General features: G+C 38.2%; 1 long non-coding RNA gene across 4 annotated transcripts in view; it reads left to right on the plus strand.

Annotated features, from left to right (window-relative positions):
• LOC102556035 (uncharacterized) overlaps positions 1–20,035 on the plus strand; it is a 68,727-nt gene that overhangs the window by 17,815 nt on the left and 30,877 nt on the right. For 2 of the 4 annotated variants that reach the window (XR_005503652.2, XR_001837616.3), the window contains exons 2-4: positions 3,813–3,893; positions 4,775–4,940; positions 6,039–7,976. This is a non-coding gene — a long non-coding RNA (uncharacterized LOC102556035). Of the gene's footprint in view, positions 1–3,812; positions 3,894–4,774; positions 4,941–6,038; positions 7,977–19,450; positions 19,796–20,035 lie in introns of those variants that run through there. The other 2 variants (XR_005503650.2, XR_005503651.2) reach the window with 2 other exon arrangements.

A 20,035-nucleotide genomic window follows, 5' to 3' on the forward strand; every position in this document is an offset into this window, starting at 1 on the left:
AAGGAAAAAAGGAAGTAAGAAAAAAGGAAGAAAAGGAGGGAGAAGGGCAAGAGGAACAGAGGGAGAGAATGAAGGAGGGAAAATAGGGAGGAAGAAAGAAGATCAGATAAAAACTCAGGGATGCTAGTTTCTTCAAGATATTGCATCTTGTTGGTTACTAAAACTCAAATGAAAATTTGCTCCATGGAGTTCACAATGAATGAGTTGAAGTAGCAAACCAAAAGTGACTTTCATAGAAAAAATTTCTTAGAAATATCTGGGATATTTAGGCTATTATCCCCGTGTCTCTCAGTGTCTTCTCATCATGTTCATATATTTCTTAGAAAAGAATTCAAATAATAAGATTCCATTATAACTGTAGGAAAATCAAGAATTAGGACATAAGCAAAATGCAAACACAGTCTTGTGAGTTATAAAAGGGTGATAAGAGAACCATGAATATACACTAAAGGGTAAAGAAAAATGTCATGGTGTGTCTCAGAGACAGATTTCACCCCAGAACACTGGAAAGTTCTTAGTAGAGTAGCATGAAGACACTCAAGACAAATCCAGGTGACCAAGGTTCTCTGAGGATGTACTGAGAAATACGAATTTCAGTATTCATGAAACTTTTGTAGTTAGGTCATTCTACCTGAGTAGGGAAGCCATGTTTGTTGCTGTAGGGTAATATGAGGTTGAGATTCCCCCCCCAAACATTCTAATTTGGAAATTGTCCAAGATATTATAGATCTTTTAAAAAAGTGGTAATACTTTATCAACCCATGGTATCCCGAAAATCTCTCAGATACCTATTTCATCCAACTGTGACACATGGCAGTCTAAATCCTAGACCAGCAGAAGGCACAGTGATTAAGGAATTGGACTTCAGGATAAGACGAGGTCTACTTCATGAGGTTAACGTGGAATCACGTAAAACAATGCATGCACGTCATTGATCATGGTGTCATAGTAAATAGAAGCTAATAATATTCTTAACACTGGCTCATGGTATAATCAGTGCTTAATTTTCAATGGAGAGAGCAACATTTGATCTGGAGTTTAGGTTATTGAAAAGAAGCCTCTCTGAATCAAGTTGTAGCTTAGTTATTAGCTGCAATCATTGTGATCTGTTCCTTAATCTTTAATAATGTTCCCTTGGGGGCAAGTGATCAGTACTTGTCTACCTCTCTTCATTCTCAGAATATACGTAAGTGTAGTGAAATTATATTAATTTTTATAAAGGAGTTTAGATGTTACTCATTAAGGAATTTTCTTTTTAAGATTGTTGTCAAAGAATTATAGGACTAATTTGTGAAAAACTTCAATAACTCCTATTTATTAAGCACTAATTTTGTGCTAGCCACTGTGCTCATAACTCTACACACATTAATGAAACACCCAAATTAACATTAGGAAACAACTATTCACACCTTCGTTTTTCACACAAAGGAATGCAAATCTGGAGTGACTGGGTAATCTTGTCATAGATTGGAAGAAGTAGCATTGAAGGTCAAAGTGATTCTCAGCTCACTACCGCCAGCTTCCTCTGAGGGCAGAAGGAGAAGGGAAGATGTAGGTGTATTGGATTTTGCTATAAACCCTTTATTGCTACATGAGGTGAAAGTAAAAGTGTCTTAAACATGTTTAATTTGCCATTGGATATATCTGACTTCAAGATGACTTAAGCATAGAAAATCAGAATCCTCTTATACATGGAGCGATTGAACACTCTGGGGAAATTTTGTGGCCAATAGTCCAGAGTGGATGTTTGCTAAGCCACATTACCTTAATGGACATTAAGAGGAAAAGTACTCAGTGGAGTCATTGGATATCCTTTACTTACTCAAAATACAATTGCACCAATATCTCTTTCTTAGGAAAAGATAGATATTAGTCCTCGTCTTCCTGTAAATTGTATGGATGCTTTAAGTTCCAGCCTTTCTTTAATTTAAGCTATTGTCTCATTTATTCATATGGTCCACTAGTTTTCTCTATCTTTAAATTATCCTGGATATTATGAAGGGCAGGTGTTATCTGTGTACTACAGTGAATGAACACAGGAAGACAGGAGGCACATGCCTTAGGTCTAGGCAACACTACATGTCAGAGCCTATGTAGGATATGCAATGAAGAATCCCAGTGAGTTCTTTCTTAGAGATATTGCACACTTATTATTTCATTTCAGTTAGGATTCTTCAGGCATTCATAAACCATGAATTAAATAATAAAAAGGACAAATTGTTTTCCTAGTTGGTAATATTAAAACTCACCTCAGTAGACAGATTTATTAATTTTAGGACATCTTATTTGCTTTCTCCTAATGGAATTTTCCACAGGTGATTGTTTAGTTGCTTTTTCTGAGTCTCATGTAGAGTTTAAATATTTTCTTTTATAAATATATGTACTTTAAGGAAGATTGGTGCAATTTATTTTTGAAAACAAATAGAAATTGCTCCAAATAATTCTTATAGTAGGAATGTTAGACTGACATTTTGGGGGAATTTTCTAGGCATGTTTAGGTTGTTATTTGTATACATATAAGCCCAAATCTATGCAAATACGGGTTCCATGTGCTGGTTATGCTTTGAGGAAACACTTGTTCTTGGAGTGTTCAGCCATTGTCTCTCCCTATAAGTCTTCCAGTTCTAGGCATTATAAGAGAATGATTTCAGCATATTCTGAGAAGCCATTCTGGATTTGGGAGATAAGAGACATCATAAAACACTACAGAGAAGAAAACATACAGACTACAGCCCTCGAAACCTATGAGAGTGATTCTAAGGGGTGGGTATAAGACAAAGTCCATGAGAAATAACTGTCTTCACCAAATGGAAGACACTGAGGGAGGACTGGAACCATCCGGGCATCTGGAATTATTGTTGACATTGAAGAAATTCTGGGGCTGTAATAAAGGAAGTCTCAGTATTCTTACGGGAAGGTATCAGGAGAGTCATTAGGGTTATATTTTGTTTGCTGGACTTTGTACCCACATAAACCACAAAGTCAAGGCTGATACTAGTGAATGTAGACTAAGCTAACAGAATGATTGAGAATCATTTGTCTCAAAAGCATAAAGGACCTAAGGAATTACTCCACCTTGGTATTAGCAAGGCATAATGCCATAATGTAGGAAAGTCAATGGAGTAAATGGAGGAAGCAGGAAAGACTGGTGAACCACTGAGATGTCACCACAAAACAAGAATATAGATAACATCATGGTACTAACTTCAAACTTATTTTCTTAGAAAATTGTATTCTTAGAAATGCAGTGAATATTTAGGCTTATGCTCTTATTCAATTTTAACAATTATTTTCCAACTGTTTCTCTGTATGGGCTAAGTGCTCATGTGTGTGGGTGTGTGAAGAGTGCTGAGGAGTGAGTCCAATCCCTGGAACTGTAGTAACAGCTGACTGTGAACTACCAAAACTTGGGCCCTTTGTAGTTTCTTACCTCCTACCCTGATGCATGTCCCCAGCTATACCTTTTTGTAAATGGTATTTTATGACTTGTTCAAAACAGCAGCAGAACTAAAGTTGATTTAGAACTACGTGAAAACATTTTCACATATAAACTTTTAAGTGGCACGTCATGTGCTAAACATCTATATTTGCCTTCCTAAGGGAAGATAGGACAACTCCATTTTCTCATTTATTAAAAGGAAATAATACGAGGAAGTTGAGTTGTTAAACATTTGTTCTCTAACTCCTCTGACTTTATGAATCTGACTTAAGCAAGTCAAGGTTTTACTTTTTAACCACTGGCTAGTTCTTCTGTTCTGGGACTGAACTTGTAGAGTGTATTTACCTCAGTAAAGCTTTTTTTTTCTTTTCAGCAAGCATGATTCAGATCTAAGCACTACTAATGGGGACTATGGATGTCCAAGAGCACTGCTTTGAAATAGAGAATGCAGCAGGTAAACCTCCAAGTGTTTGAGTTACTTTGTAGAACATCTGCTTACCTTGTTGCACTTAGCTTATACTTTACTTCCCCATGAAGAAAGCTTCACTGACAATGTCCATAAGGGAAGATTGCCTGTGGTAAATTAAGTAGTTTGGACTATGATTACGTACTTTATATATTCTTTTAATAAAGTGCTGAGTCTTAATCAAAGTCATGAAGAAAGAAAGACAAAAAGAATGTTTCTATGAAGACACGATTCTTTTAGCATGAAGAACAATATCAACATTCTCATTCTCAGTATACTGACTTCTCTCATAATGGAAAAGAAGCTTTTCTTTCATTTTCTTGTATAGTATGTGTATGCAGGCATTTGTGTGCCAATAATATTTATGTCAATATTTAATTTAACTGGACATTGGGAATGGATGACATATTACACTTATTGTACATACACTGAAATATTCTATGATTTCTTTCACACATTAAGTAGGCACACCCCCATATATACACACAAACTTGTATATGTAGAAGAATAGAGGATAGGAACAGACAGAGTTGACCAACTGGGAGAAAGAAGGGTCCTAGTTAGAAGTCGATAGGAGAAAGACCAGAGCCAAAGAGAAAGGTGGAGGCAGAGGAGCAGGAGGAAGAGTAGGAGGTTTCTGTAGTGGTTATTTAAAGACAAAGTGTTAAATTATTTAGCAAAGAAATGGAAAAGCTGTTCCCAGTTCCTTACACTGGTTGCATTCAGCGTCAACCTCATTTGCTTGGTGAATTTAATTACTTTAGAAATCATTTTGAAATTCATAAGTAATTCTTAAACAGTTCCCTTATCAGCTTTCCTTTTTTGTTTTCTTCTTCTTTCTTCCTTTCTTTCTTTTTTCTTTCTTTCAGTCTAAATGGCTAAATTCCTACATTCATCTGCTCATCTTCATTGTTTAAACCTCAACTATCTTGGAGCCAGGAATGGATATCACTCCAGAAGTAGGGATGACTCCCAACCTTAGTATCCAAAGAATGAAGGTTTGAAGATGTGGCAAGGGTCACCATCAAGGAGGAAGTAGGTCCCCGAGTATCCCTTTTTATAAAAGTATTGACTGTTAACGAGTTGGAGGATATTCTTAATATCTTGAGTCAACTCTTTCTAGACCTGTTATGTCCTTGATAGAGTACTTGCTCATGATGCCCATGGGCCAAGTTTCGGTATCTAGCCCAAATTGACAGAACTTATTCTAAACCTGTGTACCTCCAATGAGGAAGACTCTGTTTGACTGCTCACTCACACATGCTACTCATCCATTACAGTGGAACGATATGTCATAGATTTTTTGACTTTTTAGTAGAATAGCAATGGCTGGATGCTAACGTTAATGAGCACTTGTGTAAAGGCAGCAGCTGTTTGATGGAGAGATAACTGGAAGAACAATGAGAAGTATGTGATTCAGTGCTAGCAAGTTAGGAAAGTGGAGGATGATTTTAGGTGAAATAGCTGGGAGGTCAGTTCACGTAATTTTTTCCCCTGAAAAGGAATTCCTTTTGTCTGCTAAAACAGAGTCTGATTTAATCAAACTTCACAACAGTGCCAAGCACTCCTCTGAGCCTTCACTGACACACTCCTCATCCTTCCATATGTCTCTAACCCTCAGAATGAAAAGACAAACTACCTTTGAAGGAAATATATAGTTTGAGATGAAATTTTGAGTTCAGATTGCTATCTGAGCCCTAAATCCAGTGTTGTGTCAGCAGAGATGATGCTGTCTCTGGATTTCTATATAGAGATAAGGCTTTCTGTTGGCAAACTTCGTGGCCTATTTTTGCTGCTACCCTTGTTAATAGGAATAAATTACTAGCCTAAGTTGTATCATTTTTGAAATAAAGTGGAATAGTAGTATCACTTGGAATTTGATGGTCCAAGTTTGTAATTGAATCCTCAGGAGGCTGATACAGGAGGATCTCCATAAGTTCAAGACCAGTATGAGACACCTAGTGAGTGAGTATGAAATGAGACATAGCTAAGTCAGCTTCATCCTGGGACAGGATAGCAAAGGTTGGAGTGTATTTGGCCATATTAGTTACGTTAAGCATGGCTTTCTTCAACTGTGGTAAAGAAGATATTATTGCCATCAATGCCCTTAATTATATGGTCCACATGTTTCAGTACAAATCTACACATGGCAAGTTCAACCGCACAGTCAAGGCTGACAACAAGAAACTGTTATCAATGAGAGAGCCATCACCATCTTTCAGGAGCAAGACCCTGCCCATATCAAAGGGGTAATGCTGGTGCAGAATATATTCTTGGAATTTACTGATGTCTCACCCAACAGAGAGAAGTCTGGGGCTCAACTTAAGGGTGATACTGAATGGGTCATCATCTCTGCCCCTTCTGATGATTCACCCATGTTTCTGATGGGTGTGAACCACAAGAAGTATGGCAACTCATTTAAGATTATTGACAATGCTTTCTATATCGCCAACTTCAGAGGCCCTTGGTAAAGGTCATCCGTGACAACTCTAGTATTATGAAAGAACTCCTGACCACACTCTGTGAGATTACTGCCACGTTGAATACTGGGAATGTTTCCTTTGAGAAGCTGTTTCTTGATCACCATGGGGCTACCCAGAATATCTTCTCTGCATGGTGCTACCAAGTCTGTAGGCAAGGTCATTCTAGAACTGAACAGGAATCTCACTGCTATAACCTTTTGCATTTCTACCTCCAATGTATTCATCATTGATCTAACATAGCACCTAGAGAAAGCTGCCAATATAATGACATGAAGAAGTTGGTGAAGCAGCTATTGAGGGACAACTAAAGGGCAACCTGGGCTGTACTGTGTGCCAAACTATCTCCTCCAATTTTAAGAATGATGTCCCTTCTTCCATCTTTTATGCTGGGGCTAGCATTGGTCTTAGTGACAATTTTGTAAAGAGTATTTCCTAGTATGACAATGAATTTGGCCACAGCAAAGCAGGGGTGGGAATGAACCTCATAGACTTCATGGCCTCTAAGATTTAAGAAGTCCTTGACCATCCACCCCATCAAGAATATGAGACCAAGAAAGACAGTGTTACTCAGCTGCTGTGGTGTCCCTGTCCCAACTGAAACCACAATCTCTCCTCATAGTTTCAAACCAGATGCCCAGAAGAAGAGGAAGGGCTTAGGGTGTCCCACTCTCTTGTACATCAATAAAATTCACTGCACTCATACAAAGAACTGTTACAAATGTCTAAATTGGTTCTGTCCCAGAGAAATATAAAGGAACTACATGTATTGCTGTAATTTTTCTTATGACAAAAAGTATATTGCCTAAGGATATCCACAGATGACTTCATTATATAAAAGTGCTTTTCATTTGAGAACTTGAAATCAATACCAGAACCCAATTGCAGAAAGAGAACTGACCCTCAAATATTAGCCTCTGATCTGTATGTATATTCCATAGTACATGCATCTTCACTCAGAGACATATCACTCACACACACACACACACACACACACACACACACACACACACACACTCAAAATTAGTAATAATAACACATTTCAAATATAATTTACTTGGCCTAATAAGTCTTAAATAATAAAAGTATATAATTTTAAAATATCAGAAGGCCAACAAAATAGCTGTGTATAAAATGTGCCCCTGAATAAAGGACAACTCTTGAAAGGTTTTTCTTTGACCCACAAATACAGTAGTACATGTGTCTATAAACATAAAAACATACAAACAAATTAATGTGTGTATATAGAAATAAAAAAGGCGAATGGAGAGATGGCTCAATGTTTAAGTGCACTTATTGCTCTTCCAGAAGTCCTGAGTTCAATTCCTAGCAATGATATGCAGGTTCACAACCATGTGGGATTCAATTCCCTCTTCTGGTATGTCTGGATGTAGTTACAACGTACTCACATACATAAAATAAATAAAGTCTTTTAAAAAATCAAGAAAAGAGAGGAGGAAGTACAATGGATAAACAGTCAAAAGTGATGGCTAGAGACCCAGTGAAAAGAACAAGCTAGTAACCCAGCCTACGTCCCACCCATATTCCAGCACTGATGAGTGTAAGATTTTCCACTAAAGTCCAGACAGCAGAAATCCCCAGAAGGCCAGTGTGCCTCTGAATAAACAGAGATTGCTTGGAAAAGCTGGAAGGAGGAGTACTCCCATTCCTGGTCCTGAGCCGAATGGCTTCCTTTTCCAGCCTTCTGAATCTTTCCTTCAGGGAATATTCTTTTATCAGCATTTGGGGTATTACTTGAGTCTCTTAACCTCTCTTTCATTTGGTGCCACTTGGATGATGGCCTACTTTTCTCTGTGTTAGTATAAATCACCTTTCCAGATAAAGGGCTGATAAGAAATTATAAACACCAAGGTGTAATTAGGACCAGATCAAAGTCCACTCCTTTTCAAGGAAATTGAATTGACTAATCAAGATGCAAACAATACCAGGCTGCAATTACTAGTAATTAAAAAGTAATGATGGGTCTTTTTATGTAGTCCCTGGCCTTGTTGATCTGATGGCTCCCAGCATAATTGGAGTTAGGTTTTTAAGAAACTGGCTTTTATTATTAAATGGTATTGGGAGGAGAACCAGTTCAAGCAGTTGGTTTAAATTGGGAACTTGAGGCTTCCTGCCTCTTTTCCTTGTCCAGAAGATGAAAAGGCTTATGGTATTATAGGCAATTCTGTCCAAGCCAAAAGGCCAGAAATGCCCAAACCAGGTGGGAATTAAGGCTTTACCTCAAGCTTTAATTTGTTCTTCTTTTCCATAGTACCTGTGTGAACACAGCTGCTTGACAGTATTCCTGAGGGAGAGGCATGTCCCTGGGATTTCTGGACTGAACAGCTCAACATTCCCAGCCATTCTTTAGCACACTGAAGGTTTCTCAGCCCAAGACAGCAGCCTCAGGACCTGTTCCTGCTATACAGGAGCTCCCATACCTCTCTTTCATCTTTTCTCTATGTTATCACCTAGGAACTGAGAATGAACTTTCTTTATTTCCCCCAGAATCTCATCCTCTTGATGATCCTGAAAACCATTCTTATATTTAGTGGGACAAAGGTCTATGAAGCTATTGGCCTTTGGTGGCTCTGATAATCATTTTGTGGAGGACCCTAGAACTGGAGCTGTTTCTTACCTAATACAACTTTATTTCTCAGTGCCCCTGCATTCCCTTCCCCACATCAATGGATTTTTCTAATCTTTTCCTCTGTGGATTTGCCTTAACTTAATTTTGCCTTTCTGTCTCTGAAAGTCCATATGCTGCATCAATGTATAGTGGGTTTTCTTAGAGGAGTTTTGCATTCTGTAACAGGACTTGATGTTGCCCTTTGTTTCTTAGTGGGTTTCATTGTTCTAGTTGTGTTTTGGGGGGGAGATAATATTTTCATTTAGGTATTATGGTTTTACATCACCAAAAAGGTCTTTAGTGGTGGCAGCATTGAGTCTATGCAATGCCCAGAAGAGTGCTCCCTACCAGTGGTATAAGAGAAGCCAAGGGTCACTAGAAGGAGTAGATATTGAACTTCCAGAGAAGAAGAGATGGGATTTTCTGGGTTACACTGCCCATGGTGGTGATGTTGGAGGCACTTGAAAGTGGGAGATCCAGAGCATATAATAGGAAGGAGTGAGCAGGAAGCAGAAAACTGACTTGGAGAAGTTGATATATAAAAACAAAGTCAGAGATAGAGAATAGTTGGCCGTTTTTGGCGGGCTGCTATAACTCAGCCCTTGCCAGGTCCCATATGGTTCAATTCCATTCCACTATGTCTCTTATGTTTTTCACTTTTGAAAACCTGGCTATGTCCTGCAAGGTAAACAGTACACATAAGAGTAGGAGTGCAAGCTCAGCAGCTCTGAACACCAGAGAAAATGTAAATCTCAAGAGTTCCATCCAACACTTAGCCCCGAACTCTGAACACAGTTGACTGTAAACACCTTGGCGATCTTCTGGAATTACCCTTATCATTGACTCATCTACCATGTGGAAAATTTTTTACCCTTACTTTGTAGTTAATTCTTCACAATCTGTTCTCAATGTTGAGGGCAAACTAGGCTCTGGCTGTAACAGAGCAAGCTCCCATCCTCAATTAAAAAAAATTAAGAGATCTGAATTTATCTTGAAAAGCAGAAACAGATTTTATTAAATGAGGCATTTTGGGAAGAGATACAATGAACCCCTTTCCAAGTCAATCTTTAGGGGCCCTGTAATGGATCTGACATGAAAGTAAATGGTCATAGTTGTGCATAAAGCAAAGCAGTCTCAGTTAAAGCTGGATTCCCCACCCACCCCTCCCTTCCATCATTTATTTGTCAAGTCTCTTCTGCAAGGAGGTCTGATAAGTTACAAAAGTCTTTCAGGAGACAAGTATTTCCTTTGGTTGGGTAAGACTTCAGCCTTCTCAGTATAACATTCCATTTTCTTACTGTTACCATTTCAAAAATATAATTGCCAAAGTGAGTGGATATATATATATATATATATATATATATATATATATATATATATATCACATAAATATCTTTGCTTCTTATTTGATCTCACTTGTGTTTGAGTGCCAAAGGGACAAGGGGACAAGGGCAGCTGAGTATCCTGTCATGTTCAAGGCATATATATATTATATATATATATGGAAGAAATACATTTGTTAAGAATAATGAGGACTCTCCAAGAAATAATAATCCAAGAGCACCTGGAAAACGGTTTCTGGCTTAGGTGAGTGGCCCCTGTTGAGATACTTATACTGTGAGATAAAGGTGTTCATTTAATGGGTGGGAAAGGCATCTTGGAAATCTCTGGAATGAAGTTAATGGCAAATAAGGGAGTAGCAAACAATTCTTCCCACCAAGGTGTCCATCCTCACCAAATTCTGGAATGTCTTTAGTGCCCAATATATTTCCAGCAGTCATGCAAAGGTCTTTGAAATGTGAGGATGTCCATATCTTTCAAAAGTGTGCCTCTTCTACCTTTCTCATTTCCACAAATAGTATCAGTTTTTATCTAGATACCCAAAACAAATCTTGGAGGTCTCCTGAGTGTCCCTTGCTTTTATCACTTCCAATTCAATTAGTAAAATGGATAGACAGGACGAGAAAGATTGGTCAGCTCATAAAGGTACCTGCCAAGACTGATACATTTATTCCCTAAATCAGTATAATGGAAGTTGGAAATTGCACTCATACTTCATACGTGCTCTTTTATATACGTGTACCTACACACAAAAGCACTTACAACACCACACACACATGTGCATGCATACAAACATGCAAGCAATAAATAAATGTAAATATCATCAGTGTAAAAAAATTTTTGTAACCATATCCAGAATCATTATGGTTCACAACAACATCACGAGGAACCTAAAGCACAACTGATTAGCAAGTGTCTGTCCTCTACTTAGACTTCTGATCTTTAGAAACGAACTGTGAATGACCTTGAGAATAATTAAAGTGTATGTCCATGAATTACACTTAGGAAAAACAAGTGAATATCACCTCTCTGAATTAGTTTATTGTTTTAAACTCTACACCCTTCTCCCACACCCTTACTTCCAATCAGCTAACTACAAGCTACCAATCTGGAAGTCGTATAGTTTCTGTCTCTGGATATAGTCACATTCAAATCCTTCGCAGTGGCATGCACCACCCCTTACTCCATATTACTTGACCAGGCTTATATTTTAGGTCTTTACTTAAATGTGACTTCTTTAATGAAGACTTCCTTAGGATTTCTTTGACAATTCATCTTTGTCCCCAGTTATTCTCTATGTACTTGTCTATTCTATATCTCTAAGCTCACATGAAAGGCTTAGTAGGTGAGTTCAATGGTGTCACTTGAAGGCTGATGGATGAAGGCAGTAGTTTCCTAAGTTGTTTGTTCTCTTGGCTAATCTTCTACCCATTTTCCCTTCTTAAGGATCATCTTTCACTTAATTCATTTCTACTCCACATGGTGCTGTTAAGAGTATGGTTATAGTGTTGGCTACACATGTAGATTTGGGCAACAGTCACTCAGCAATAAATAATGAATCTTGAGAGGCTTAATGACAAAGATTTCCTGCCCTTTGGGAACTGTCAACGTAATTTGAGGGTTACTTTTTAATTTTATTTTTCTTGGATATTTTATTGTATTTACATTTCAAATGTCTGTCCCCACTACCATAACCCCTCCCCAATTCTCTGAGGATGCTCCCACTCCCACGAACCAACTTCCAACTCAATGTTCTGGCATTCTCCTATACTGGGGAAAAGAGACTGCACAAGACCAAGGGCTTTTCCTTCTACGGATGCTGAACAATGACATCCTCTACAACACATGGGGTAGGCATGGGTCCCTCCATGTGTACTCATTGGTTGGTGGTTTAGGCCTTCAGAGCTCTGGTAGGGTCTGGTTTGATGACATAGTTGTTGTTCTTTTGGCGTTTCAAACCTCTTCAGCTCCTTCATTGAGGTCCCCTTGTTCAGTCCAATGATTGGCTGCAAGCATCTTCATCTGTATCAGTAGGGCTCTGGCAGAGCCCCTCAGCAGACATTCATATCAGGCTCCTGTCAGAAAGCACTTCTTGGCATTAGCAACTGGGTTTGGTGGCTGCATATGGAATGGATCCCCAGGTGAAGCAGTCTCTGGATGTCCTTTCCTTCAGTCTTTTCTCCACTCTTTGTCCCTGTGTTTCCTCCCATGAGTACATTGTTCTGCCTTCTAAGAAGGACCGAAGCATCTACATTTGGGTCTTTCTTCTCATTGGCTTTATAGGATCTATAAATTTTTTCTTAGATATTCCAAGCTTTTGGGCTAATAGACACTTAGCAATTAGTGCATACCTGTGTTCTTTTGTGATTGGGTTACCTCACTCAGGATGATATTTTCTGGTTCCATCCATTTGCCAAAGAATTGCATGTAGTCATTGTTTTAATAGCTGAGTCTTACTGCATTGTGAAAATGTGCCACATTTTCTGTATCCATTCCTCTGTTGAAGGACATCTGGGTTCTTTCCAGTTTCAGGCTACTACAAATGAGGTTGCTATGAACATAGTGGAGAATGTGTCCTTGTTACATGTTGGAGCATCTTTTGGGTGTACCCCCAGGAGTGTTAAAGCTGGGTTTTATATTCAATTTTTTGAGAAACTGCCAGACTGATTTCTAGGGTGGTTGTCCCAGCTTGCAACCCCACTAAAAATGGAGGAGTGTCCTTATTACTCCACATTCTTTCCAGGATCTACTGTAATCTGAGTTTTTGATCTTACCCATTCTGACTGATGTGAGGTGGAATCTCAGAGTTCTTTTGATATCCATTTCCCTGATGACTAAGGATGTTGAGTATTTCTTTAGGTGCTTTTCAGCCATTTGGTATTACTCAGTTGAGTTTTTGTTTAGCTCTGTGCCCCATTTTTTTTTTTTTTTTTTGGAGCTGGGGACTGAACCCAGGGCCTTGCGCTTCCTAGGCAAGCGCTCTGCCACTGAGCTAAATCCCCAACCCCTCTCTGCCCCATTTTTAATAGGATTATTTGATTCTCTGCATTGTAACTTCTTGAAATCTTTGTATATATTAGATGATATCCCTCTTTTGGATGTAGGATTGGTAAAGATCTTTTCTGAATCTGTTGGTTGCCATTTTCTCCAATTGACAGTGTCCTTTGCTTTGCAGAAGTCTTGCAATTTTATGAGGTCCCATTTGTCAATTCTTAATCTTAGAGCATAAGCCATTGGTGTTCTGTTAAGGAATTTTTTCCCCTGTGCCTATGTGTTCAAGGATCTTCTCCACCTACTCTTCTATTCGCTTTAGCATATCTTGTTTTATGTGGAGGTCTTTGATAAACTTTGACTTGAGCTTTGTACAAGGAGAAAAGAAAGGGTCAATTTTCATTCTTATACATGCTGACCTCCAGTTGAACTAGCACCATTTGTTAAGAATGCTGTCATTCTCAAGTGGATACTTTTAGATCCTTTATCAAGGATCAAGTGACCATAGGTATGTGAGTTCATTGTTGGGTGTTCAATTCTATTCCATTGATATTCCTGCTTGTCTCTGTTCCAATTCCTTGCAGAGTATATTACTACTTCTCTCTAATAAACCCTGAGGTCAGGTATGGTGATTCACCAAGAAGTTCTTTTATTGCTGAGAATAGTTTTCACTATCCTGATTTTTTGTCATTCCAAATGAATTTCTAAATTGTTCTTTCTAATTCTATGAAGAATCCATTTGGATTTTTAATGAGGATAGCATTGAATATGTAGATTAGATTGCTTTCAGCAAGATAGCCATTTTTACTATATCAGTCCTGCCAATCCATGAGCGAGGGAGATCTTTCAATCCACTGAAGTCTTCTTTAATTTCTTTCTTCAGAGACTTGAAGGTCTTGCCAGACCTTTCAGTTGCTTGGTGAGAGCCAAACCAAAGTATTTTATATTATTTGAGGCTATTCTGATGGGAGTCATTTCCAGAATTTCTTTCTCAGCCTGACTATCCTTAGAGTAGAAGAAGGCTACTGATTTGTTTGAATTAATTTTATAACCAGCCACTTTGCTGAAGATGTTTATCAGCTGTACATGTTCTCTAGTACAATTTTTTGAGTCACTTAAGTATACTATCATATCATCTGCAAATAGTGATATTTTGACTTCTACCTTTCCAATTTATAACACTTTGATCACTTTTTGTTGTTTAATTCCTCTGGCTAGGACTTCAAGTACTATATTGAAAAAGAAGAGAGAGTGGGCAGAATTGCCTAGTCCCCAATTTTAGTGGGATTGCTTCAAGTTTCTCTCCATTTACTTTGATGTTGGCTGTTGGTTTGCTATGTATTGATTTTACTATTTTTAGGTATGGACCTTGAATTCCTGATCTTTCTAAGACTTTTTACCAGGAAGGGGTGTTGAATTTTGCCAAATGCTTTTTCAGCATGTAATTTGATGATCATGTGGTTTTATTTTTTTCTTTGAGTTTGTTTACATAGTAGATTACTTTGGTGAATTTCTGTATATTGAATCATCCATGCATCCCTGGGATGAAGCCTACTTGATCACGCTGCGTGATCTTTTTGATGTGTTCTTGGATTTGTTTTGCAAGAAATTCATTGAGAATTTTTCTATTGATATTCTTGAGGGACATTGGCCTGAAGTACTCTTTCTTTGTGGGCTCTTTGTGTAGTTTAGTTATAAGCGTAATTGTGGCTTCAAGGAATGATTTGGTAGTGTTCCTTCTGTTTCCATTTTGTGGAATACTTTGAAGAGTATCGGTCTTATATGAAGGTCTGATAGAATTCAACGGTAAACTCATCTGCTACTGCTTTTTTTTTTTTTTTTGCAGGAGGTGAGAGGGTTTAATGACTGCTTCTATTTCTTTAGGGGATAAGGGACTGTTTATATGGTTTATCTGATCCTGATTTAATTTTGGTACTTTGTATCTGTCTAGAAAATTGTCCATTTTCTCCTGATTTTTCTGTTTTGTTGAGTATAGGCTTCATACTAAGATCTGATAATATTTTTAATTTCCTCAGTGTCTGTTGCTATGTCTCCCTTTTCATTTCTGATTTTGTTAATTTGGGTACTGTCTTTGTGCCCTCTAATTAGTCTGGATAAGCTTTTATCTATTTGTTGATTTTCTCAAAGGACTAGATACTGGTTTTGTTTATTCTTTGTATAGCTCTTTTTGTTTGTTCTTGGTTGATTACAGCACTGAGCTTGATTATTTCCTGTCATCTATGCTGTTTCATGAATTTGCTTATTTTTGTTCTAGAGCTTTCAGGTGTGAGGTCAGGCTGCTAGTGTATGTTTTCTCCAATTTCTTTTTGGAGGCACTCAAAGCTGTGAGATTCCCTCTTAGCACTGTTATCATTGTATTCCATAACTTTGGGTATGTTGTATCTTCATTTTCATTAAATTCTGAAAAGTCTTTAATTTCTTTCTTTATTTTTCCCTTAACCAAGTTGTCATTGAGTAGAACATTGTTCAGCTTCCAGGTATTTAAAGTATTTCTCTTGTATTTTTTTGTTTGTTTGTTTGTTATTGAATAACAGCCTTAGTTCATGGTGATCTGATTGGATGACTGGGATTACTTCAATTTTCTTGTATCTGATGAAGCCTGTTTTGTTACCAATTATATAGTCAATTATGAAGAAGGTACCATGCAGTGCTGAGAAGAAGGTATATTTTTTGTTTCAGGATGAAAGGTTCTAGACATATCTTTTAAATCCATTTGGTTCATAACTTCTGTTAGTTTCACTGTGTCTCTCTTTAGTGTCTGTTTCCATCATCTGTCTATTGATGAGAGTAGGGCATTGAATTATTTCACTATTGTTGTGTGAGGTGCAATGTAAAGCTTTGTGAGCTTTTATGAGTATGGGTGTCCTTGTATTTGGAGCAAAGATGTTCAGAATTGAGACTTTATTTTGGTAGATTTTCCCTTTGAAAAATGAAGTATGAAGTATGCTTCCTTATCTTTTTTGATAACTTTTGTTTGAAAGTTCATTTTATTTGCTATTATAAAGGCTACTCCAGCTTGGTTCTTGGGATCATTTACTTGGAAAAAAATTCCCAGCCTTTTACTCTTAAGTACAGTCTGTCTTTTCAGTGTTTTGTGTTTCCCGTATGCAGCAAAATGCTGGGTCCTGTTTATGTATCCATTCTGTCAGTCTATGTCTTTACTGAGGAATTGAGTTCATAGATGTTAAGAGATATTAAGGAATAGTGATTGTTGTTTCCTGTTATTTTTATTGTTAGAGGTGGAACTACATTTGTTTGGCTCTCTTCTTTTGGGTTTGTTGCAATAAGATTACTTTCTTGCTTTTTCTAGGGTGTGGCTTCCCTCCTTGTGTTAAAGTTTTCTATCTATTTTCCTTCGTATGGCATCTATGGTAATTGAAAGTTTTGCTGGATACAGTAGCCTAGCCTGGCATTTCTGTTCTCTCAGAATCCATATAACTTCTGTCTAGGATCTTCTGTCTTTTATAGTCTTTGTTGAGAAGTATGGTGTAATCCTGATAGGTTTGCCTTTATGTGTTATGGGATCTTTTTCCCTTACTGCGTTTAATATTCTTTGTTTTGTATATTTGTTGTTTTGAAGATTATGCAATGGGAGGAATTTCTTTTCTGGTCCAATTTATTTGGAGTTCTGTAGGCTTCTTGTATGTTTATGGACATCTCTTTCTTTAAGTTAGGGAAGTTTTCTTCTATAATTTTGTTGAAGGTACTTATTGGCCCTTGAAGTTGGGAATCTTTGTTGGGTATCTTCTATACCTATTATCCTTAGATTTGGTCTTATCATTTTGTCCTGGATTTACTGGATATTTTGGGTTAGGAGCTTTTTGCTTTTTGCATTTTCTTTGACAATTGTGTCAATGTATTGTATGTTATTGTCTGCCTCTTGAGATTCTCCCTTCAATCTCTTGTATACTGTCGGTGATGCTTGTATTTATGACTCCTCTTTCATAGGTTTCTATCTCCAGGGTTATCTCCCTTTGTGATTTCTTTATTGTTTATATTTCCATTATTATGTCCTGGATGGTTTTGTTCAATTCCTTCATCTGTTTGGTTTTGTTTTCCTGTTACTCTTTAAGGGATTTTTTTGTTTTCTCTTTAAGAGCCTTTACTTGTTTACCTGTGTTCTCCTGCATTTCTTCAAAGGAGTTATTTATATCCTTCTTAAAGTCCTCTATCATCATCATGAGATCAGGTTTTAAATCCAAATCTTTTTTTCTATTGTATTGGTATATCCAGCAATTGTTGTGGTGGCAGAACTAGGTTCTGATGATACCAAGTAGTCTTGGTTTTTGTTTCTTAGGTTCTTGGGCTTGCCTCTTGCCTTCTGGTTATATCTGATGTTAGTTGGTCTTGCTGTCTCTGACTGGAGCTTGTCCTTCTGGTAGGCCTATGAGTCTGTGAACCTGTATGCCTGTGAGCCTGTGAGCCTGTGATCTTAGGATGAGAGCTCTCCTGGGAGTCCAGATCTCTCCGGGCAGGTTTTGGGTCTGGAGTGCTGTGGAACAGCCTTAGCTCTGCGTGCAGAGGGAAACCAAAAGGGTCCTGTTGCAGGATCCCCTTTTCTTTCACGTCACTCATGCTTTTGGCTGGTCTCTCCTTGGACAATCAGTGGAAGGAAAATTGGGTCCCACCTATGTGCTAAAGAGTGAGAGCACTCCAGGCAGATCAGATCTCTGTGGGCAGGCTTTGGGTCTGAGAGCTGGGACAGTCCCAGCTCTGAGTGCTGATAGAGATCGGAAGGGTCCTGTGGCAAGTCACCCTGTAGATCCTGCACCCTTTTGTGTTCCTGTATCATTTCTCCTTGGACAGTAGTGAAGAGAAAGTGAGATCCCACCTGTGGGCTGTGGGCTTAGAACGAAAACATTCTTGGCAGATCAATTCTCTGTAGGCAGTTTGGATCCGAGAGCTGTGGGACAGCCCCACCTCTGAACACAGATGGAGAACAGAAGGGTCCTGTCCTAGACCACCCTGATGCTTCATGCCCGTTGTGCTCCCCAGGTGGGTCTCTCCTTGAACAATCAGTGGAGAGAAAGTGGGGTCCCACCTGTGAGCTTAGGAGTGAGAGTGCTCCTGGCAGACCAGCTCTCTGGGGATAGGTTTTGGGTCTGAGGGCTGTGGGACAGTCTCAGTTCCGGGCATAGATGGAGAAGAGAAGTGTTGAATTTGAGTGTTCTAATGAAAAGGAAGACTCATACTCCAGTTAATTCATGGGCAGTTATTGAAAATGAACATTTGAGAATATGTTTTAGACAATCTTGGTTGCCTTTGCTTACCTGGGTTTTATATAGTTGTTGTCAATCTATTTTACTGAAGCTAAGTTTAGTTAGGGATACAACTTCAACCATTTTCCTCATTTTTGAATTTTTACTACATTTCCTGTTATATACAAGGTTCTCAAGAGACAATGGCTAAAGAAATTGAATTGGATGTCGTGAGATGTTCCTTGAAAATATGATTGATTTGGTATGGTTTAAAAGGAGGCATTTCCTGAGAGAACAAACTTTATTTTGCATAGGTATCTACTTAGTATCAGCTAATGGCAAGGAAAACCCTATAACTAGGGAAAACACCACTCAGACTAAAGGCTTAGAGTATGTGGTTAATAAATAGTCTTAAAAGTCTAATATTCTAAGTGAAAAGATTGTACATGAGTCTTCTTTTTTTTCTTAGTGTTTATTCATAGTCATAAACTTAACTCTGCTATCCAGATAGACCTGGACAGGAACGAGGAAAATATGGAACACAAAGGTCTTCCTTCAGAATCTAGATTACAGGGCATGGTGAGCAGATGGGCTGGGGCTTCTCTTCTAAACTACAGAAGGAGTGGCCTGCAGTAAAAAAAATAGAGTTGTGCACAGTCAGAATGGTGATCTTCTTACTGGTCTTGCCATTCCTGGACCCAAAGTGTGCTGTGGCTTCTTTTACCTTCCTAAGTATCACACACTTGCCATTAAGCCACTCAGTCTTGGCAGTACAAATAAAAACTTAAGTAACTGTTTGTGTTTGGTCTAGCATTTGCCATGGACAAGATACCATAACCTGTATACATCATAATGAAGATCTCATCCTCAAATTTCTCTCCACAGATGGACCCACTGACAATGCTATTATGGCCTGTGAAGTCAACGCACGGGCACATGAATCCTGAAATAATTCTATGAAAGAAGGAAGCATATATCCAAATACTTTCTCGCCAGTACTCAGAGCATCAAAGTTTCCTACTGTCCTTGGAACTTTGTCTGCAAATAGCTCAAAGATCTTGCCTTACCACCCAAGGTCTTGCCATGAGCAAAGATGTCTATGAACACTGTGGGTTTGACCATGGCAAGCTGGGACAGGGGGCAGCAGTGTCTGTTTATATGAATCTTTCAAGAACAAAGCTCTGTGGTGACTATGGTGATTTTATATGAAAATAAAACACATAACATTAATGAATCTATAAAACTAAAGTATAACATAGCCATGTAGAGAGAACATAGCCTATATCTCATCAAGTAGGAGGTAGGGGCAAGAAGGTCAAGAGTTCAAGGTCTAGCGAACAGGCTTAATCCCATTCTGGGTACATAGGACCATGTCTCCAAGCAAAACAAAAATAAGCATATTAACAATAAAAAATAATATCAACGTTTTCAAGTAGAGACTTTTGCGAATGTATGACCTTTAAGAAATAC

This window comes from Rattus norvegicus, chromosome 4, assembly GCF_036323735.1.
Source record: "Rattus norvegicus strain BN/NHsdMcwi chromosome 4, GRCr8, whole genome shotgun sequence".
NCBI classification, from domain to species: domain Eukaryota; kingdom Metazoa; phylum Chordata; class Mammalia; order Rodentia; family Muridae; genus Rattus; species Rattus norvegicus.